This window comes from Pelodiscus sinensis, chromosome 10 (assembly GCF_052426305.1).
Source record: "Pelodiscus sinensis isolate ZL-2025 chromosome 10, ASM5242630v1, whole genome shotgun sequence".
Lineage (NCBI taxonomy): Eukaryota > Metazoa > Chordata > Testudines > Trionychidae > Pelodiscus > Pelodiscus sinensis.
In genome coordinates, this window is record NC_143061.1 from 26,928,294 (window position 1) to 26,934,834 (window position 6,541).

Genomic DNA, 6,541 nt, shown 5'->3' on the forward strand with positions numbered 1-6,541 from the left:
AGCTTGACAGTATTTCCACATTATTTCGAAATAACTGCCTGCTCTGTAGATGTGGAGTAAGTTATTTTGAAATAACACTAGTTATTTTAAAATAATGTTGCTGTGTACATGTACCCTGAGATTCCTCATGCTTCAGCAGCAGAGGAATAATCTAAGAGACTGATTGACCTGGTGATATTTGCTATAAAGCAGATTGTGAATTCATGGCTCTAGGTTCACCATGTTCAAAATTCAGAATGCCTTTCCTTGCATTTCATATGATTGCAGAATAATTGAGTTATAATCCCTGAATTCTGAAGAGACCACAGCTCTCAAAAGGTTTGTTGGAATTTCCAAATGATTCAGGCTGTAGTAGTAGAGTACTGCAAATCCCACCAGGTTTGGTGTCAGTAGATTGCTATATTGATATCATAACTGGCTCAGCTAAGTTAGCAGTCCCTGGAGTTTGGAAAGATTTGGCTGCAAACACATCTGGTTAGCCCCATGTTTGAATCTCATTGCAAACCCACAAATTTGAGTTGACATGGGTTCACTGGCTCCCTAGGATTAGAAGTTGGACTAATGACCATGTTGGAAAATACAGTTGTAAACAAGGGAGCAAATAAAATAAAGATAATGACACACACACACTTTATACATGGAGAAGAGGAGATACCACATTGGGTAAGCATAATATAAATGCAGTGAGAGAGAACATGCACATTGTGGGATATTGTAATAATAAGGGCACTTGGCAGATGGCATGATAACATGGGAGGCAGGTGCTGTCTGCTGGTGATTAGATTAGAGCATGGTTTGTCTGGGGGAACATTACCTACTGGATAGCTGGAGCAGACCAATGGAACTGTAGAGAAGGTTAGGCATGGCTGGCACAGGATATATTGGAATTAACCAAACCAAGATTTTGAGTCAGGGAACTATTCTCTCAAGTAATACATATAATTAGGCTAAATAATAATAATAATTAGTTTTCCACAAATTGATGGAGTTAAGGATAACAACATACTGGCCTAGACCACTGCCCAAGGCTGAGCTGAAATGTTTATTTTCTCTGACTTTTCTGTCTGGACAAGCAACGGTAGCTAAACCATAGCCTACAAAACAAAGTAGTATAGTTTCTGCCTTCCCTTCTGATTGATTACAGTAGACTCCACCAGTGAGAAACACTGGGGCAGAGGTCTCCAACCTTTTAAACCATACGATCACTTTTTGAATGTAAGTGCTATCCAGGATCTACCTCAAACCTAGATACCTTTGCCCTGCCTTCTTCATGCCTCTTCTCCAAGGCCCCGTCCCTGCTCACTCTGTCCACTGCACTGGGGAATGTCTATATGATTTGTCTCCCTTCAGAACGGAAATGAATGATACCTTTAAAGTCTCTGGGTATGTCTACACTACAATGTTAGTTTGAACTAACGGACGTTAGTTCGAACTAACATTCATAGCCGCTACACTAGCGCTCCGCTAGTTCGAATTTGAATCGAACTAGCGGAGCGCTTAGTTCGAACTAGGAAAACCTCATTTTACGAGGATTAAGCCTAGTTCGAACTTACTAGTTCGAATTAAGGGGTGTGTAGCCCCTTAATTCGAACTAGTGGGAGGCTAGCCCTCCCCAGGTTTCCCTGGTGGCCACTCTGGCCAACACCAGGGAAACTCTATGCCCCCCTCCCGGCCCCGGACCCCTTAAAGGGGCACGGGCTGGCTACGGTGCCCGTGCCAGGTGCAAGCCTGCCAGCACCCAGCCAGCAGACCCTGCACCTGGCACGGCTCGAGCCAGCCACCCAATGTCCCTCAGCCCACCCCCTCTGCCCGGGACCAGGCTGGCGGCTCCCGGGAGCTTGCCCTGGACCGCAAGAGGCGGGCACCTTCCTGGGCTAGTGCGGACATCGTGGACCTCGTCCACGATCTCCGCACTAGGCACAGGAAAGTGGCCGTCTAGGGCAGGAGAGCTGCCAGCCTGGCCACCCAGGAGCAGGTGTGCATGAAAATCAAGGGGGTCCACTGAGACCCCCGACCCTGAGCCCTGAGCTTACAATGGCCGTCCTGGGTCAGACCAAAGGTCCATCTAGCCCAGTAGCCTGTCTGCCGACAGCGGCCAACCCTAGGGACCCTGGAGGGGATGGACCGAAGACAGTGACCAAGCCATTTGTCTCGTGCCATCCCTCTCCAGCCTTCCACAAACTTTGGGCAGGGACACGACTCCTACCCCCTGGCTAAGACTACTCCATGGACCCAACCTCCATGACTTGATCTCACTTCCCTTTAAACTCTGTTCTAGTTGTAGCCTTCACAGCCTCCTGCAGCAAGGAGTTCCACAGGTTAACTATTTGCTTTGTGAACAACAACTTTCTCTTACTAGTTTGAAGTCTGCTACCCATTCCTTTCCTTTGGTGTCCTCTAGTCCTTCTTTAGGGGAACTCATGAAGAACTTTTCTGTGTGCACCCTCTCCACCCAACCCCTGCTTTTAGAGACCTCTATCCTGTCCCCGCTCCGTCTCCTCTTTTCTAAGCTGAACAGTCCCAGTCTCTGTAGCCTCTCTTCATATGGGACCTGTTCCCAACCCCTGATCATGTTAGTTGCCCTCCCCTCTCCCAGCCTTTCTCTTCCCCTCTCCCACCTTCTTTTCCCAATCTCCCCCAGTTTTGTTCAATAAAGACAGAGTCAATGTTGGAAGAAACGTTATCTTTATTTTGTACATCAATAAGAAGGGGGGCTAGGGAAGGGTAAGTGGAAGGAGGTGAGGGAGGAATGGGGTACGAGCCCCCGATGGGGAGGACTGGGCTGGCTCTGCGGGCTTCTGGGGGTGGAAGCTCTCCTGCAGCCCCCCGATTGCCCCCTCTCCCCAGATGGCAGCCTGCGGCAAGTGCAGCCGGGCTGATGGCCGAGTGCTGTGATGTGCCCAGTGTGGGTACTCCGGGCAATCCAAGCCGGGACTGCTTTGCAAGCAGGGCACCCCTTAGAACTGTCTGTCCGGGGTGGGGGTCGGGACCCTTTAAGAGCAGCCCTCGGCTAGCCTGAGACAGCATCTCCACGCTCTAAGTCCTCCTCTTATGCCCTGCCGGCACTGCTTCCGGCCATCCTTAAGCCCTGTTCAGGGTCCACTCAATGTGGACTTGCTAGTTCGAATTAGCAAAACGCTAATTCGAACTAGTTTTTAGTTCTAGACGCGTTAGTTCGAATTAGCTTAGTTCGAATTAACTAATTCGAAGTTAGTTCGAATTAGTGCTGTAGTGTAGACATACCCTCTGTGGGGTGGGATAAGGCAAAGAAACTCCTATTCCCTTTTGATAGCGTGTTCACAGACTCAAGCAAATTTGTGTGAACCATGTTTAGTTTCTGAATGCAGGCTGGGTTTGATCAAAAGACGTGTGTGTGTGTGTGTGTGTGTGTGTGTTGTGATTCAAACTGAATGTGTTACATGGCTTAGCCTTTAGTAGGCCCTAGTTCAGGGGTGGGCCTGCGAGCACAGTAGGAGCCTCAATTCCCTGCCTGCCCCACCTCCTGATGCTGCTCCGAGCAATTTTCTGAATGCTGCAAGCCTGGAGGGAGAGGAAGAGAAGCTTTGTATGCTACTCCCACCCCCCAGAACAATCTTGCAGCTTAGTTGGTTTGTGACCAATGAGAGCTGCCTATTTGGAGAATAGGCAACACATAAAGATCCCTTTCCCTCTCCCCCTGAGCATTCAGAAGAGCACATATGGCCCCCTCCTTGCTGAGGAATCTGCTGGGCAGGGCTGCTGGTCATGAGCCTCCCAGGTAAGCGCCTCTCAGCCAGAGCCTCCTTTTAGCACCTCAGCTCCTCCCTCCCTCCAATCCTCTGTTCCCTCTCCTGCACCCCTACCCCATTAACCCAGACCCTCTGTATCCTTGCTCCTTCACCCATACTCCTTCCCAGACTCTGCACCCCCTCCTATATGCCTTCTGTAGATCACAACCTCCTCTCAGACCTGGCACAATAATCCCCTACCCTCGGTCACAACTCAAAGTCCTGCACCCCCTGCACTCCTGCCACAGGTCTCAACCCCCTCCCAGACCCTGCATACCCTCCTAAACTCCTCCTCCAGGTCAGAATTCACCTCTGCATCCATGCTTCCTTCTGGACTCTGCCTCAGGTCACAACCTTTTCCTTCACCCATCCTCCATCTCAGACCCCACACCTCCTCCATTAATATAATGGAAGAGTGTGGTCCTTGGAGTAGTACCTAATCACAAATTATTGCCCACCCTGCACTAGTTGGTGAGTGTCAGAAAGAAACCAGATAGCTCTCATCAAGTAAGGGATATTACAGTGAGAATGAGTTCTCCCAGTTCTAGGATGTGTCTTGAGGGTTCTGGACCTGAATCACTGGAAATATTTTAGCTATATTGTAGCTTTGTCCAGGGACCTCTTCTTGTAGTCAGGGGGTTGATTTTTAGAGGTTGTGAAGTTAGAGATGCATTCAAAAGGAATGGCAAATCCATGAAATGAAACTTTATTCAAGTGTGTAAACTGAAGATTCAGCACCTAGCATCATGTACGCTGACTTTATATTTGCAAATTCAGTTATTCAGGGAATCAGGGAAACATTTTGAGAGATTATTCACAATACAAATCAATCCAGGACACACTTACTAAGTACCTGTTAGACATGAAAATGAGCTAACAATGAAACATAAAAGGGTAAATTTTGTGTTGATCTTAGCTTTATTAACCTAGTTGAGAAGGAAAATGTTGATGTCTCTTAAGGAGTTTTCTACTGAGTACTTATAGAATAGGTAGGAAAATGAAGCTAAAACTGTGTATAATGAAGAAACTGCTTGTTAAAAGAATACTATTTCTACAAAGTGCTAGAAGAGATTAAATTATGGAAGGCTGCCTTGACTCAGACACAGAGGACATGCATGGTTAGGCTTTATAATGTGCAACATCATATGGTACATGTTTGACTGAAGAGAGTAGTTTTTTATTATTTAAATTTAGATTTTTTTGGTTCAGCTGCTTGGTACTCACAACCGCGCATGTAGTATTTTCCAGCGCTAGTCCTCTGGTATTATACGTTGTTTGTATAAAAAATGAACACCACTTTGATATTATAGTTGCTCTTGCTTTGAGCTCTTTTTGTTTGCTTTATTATCACTATTTATTGAACTGAACTGTACACATAGACACTAGCAAACCCGGAGCAATGCCAGTGTCTTTTCTGCTATATTAACAGTTTCAATTGTTGCAAATTCTCTCTTGTGTTATGTTAATGGGCTTTTAAATGCTTATCGGTTGTATAATAGCTGGGTACACACAGTGTTTCATGCTGTATTTACAGTGCTTGGCATGTTAAAGTTAAGAGTTAGAGCATGTCTACACTGCAGGGCAAAAGTTGAATTAAGATAGGAAACTTCAGCTATGTCAATTGCATGGCTGAAGTTAAAATAACTTAATTCGGCTTTTGGCACTGTCTACACAGCAGGAAGTGGAAGGAAGAACACTCTTTCTTTGACTTCCCTTACTCCTCATGAAATGTGGGTTACAGGAGTCAGAGTAAAAAGTTCTCTAGCTCAACATTATTTCAAAATAACGGCTTGCTGTGTAGATGCGCACTAGGTTATTTCAAAATAATGTCAGTTATTCCAAAATAACGCTGCTGTGTAGACGTTACCATTGCCCAAGACTTCACAATGGCAGGGAAATTATTATGTGAGATGTGCCCAGAAAATCCTGACAAGTGACTCACGCCCGTACACTACAGAGGAAGGCAAAAATCAGCCTCAATGATCACTGCCAATCTAATTTGAAGAAAATTCTTTTCTGAACCCACATATAGTGATCAAGTTGCATTTGTTCCTAATTATGCAATGGTCAACCGAACTTTTATATTGTCTTCCTGCTCCTCTGTCCCCTTACAATCAGAGGCCACTGTTATTGTGATGTTTGGATTCTATTCTTAACTAAAAGCTTTGAGATAATGTATTTAAATTATACCTTAGCTGATTTGAAAGAATGTATATGTATATTTTCATTCCTGTTATATTTTTTTTGGGGGGGAGGGGGGTAATATTGATCTTTCATGCAATCTAATGCATTTCAAATTAAACAAAAAATCCTCTTTGCTATTTTTGTGCATACAAATTGTACTCCTCATTTCTATGGCTCCTAAGCCCTGTGGACTCTTTGACCCTAGTAAATATTGTGCTTGCTTTTTGTAATGCTCTGCTCTTTTCAAGACTTAGCAATTTTAAGTGCTCAGAGCTGCATGCCAGGCAGGATGTGTCTCTTTTTCTCTCTAAGGGCGGATCTGTTTCTGCTTGCTGCATCTTGAATCAGACAGGCTGAATACCAGTGGTTATCAACAAAATCTAGGGGCAAGAATAGGCTACCCTATTGCTGCTTCCTTAAATGGTGCATCTGGAAAAACACCTTTTTGTAACATAGGAATTTGGCAATAACTCATTTGGCTATAATGATATAGAAAAAAAAGTATTTTCTTGTGCTGCCTTGGGTGGCTGAAAAACTGATTTCAAAGAACAAGCTTAGCAAATTCAGTTTGTCTTAAAATGAAGTCTGGT

At 45.1% G+C, this 6,541-nt stretch overlaps 1 long non-coding RNA gene across 2 annotated transcripts in view; it reads left to right on the top strand.

The window, feature by feature from the left end:
* The first annotated feature begins 3,670 nt into the window (after positions 1–3,670).
* Positions 3,671–6,541, top strand: part of LOC112545862 (uncharacterized) — a 69,193-nt gene continuing 66,322 nt past the window's right edge. For both annotated transcript variants that reach the window (XR_012906248.2, XR_012906247.2), the window contains exon 1: positions 3,671–3,757. This is a non-coding gene — a long non-coding RNA (uncharacterized LOC112545862). The remainder of the gene's footprint in view (positions 3,758–6,541) is intronic.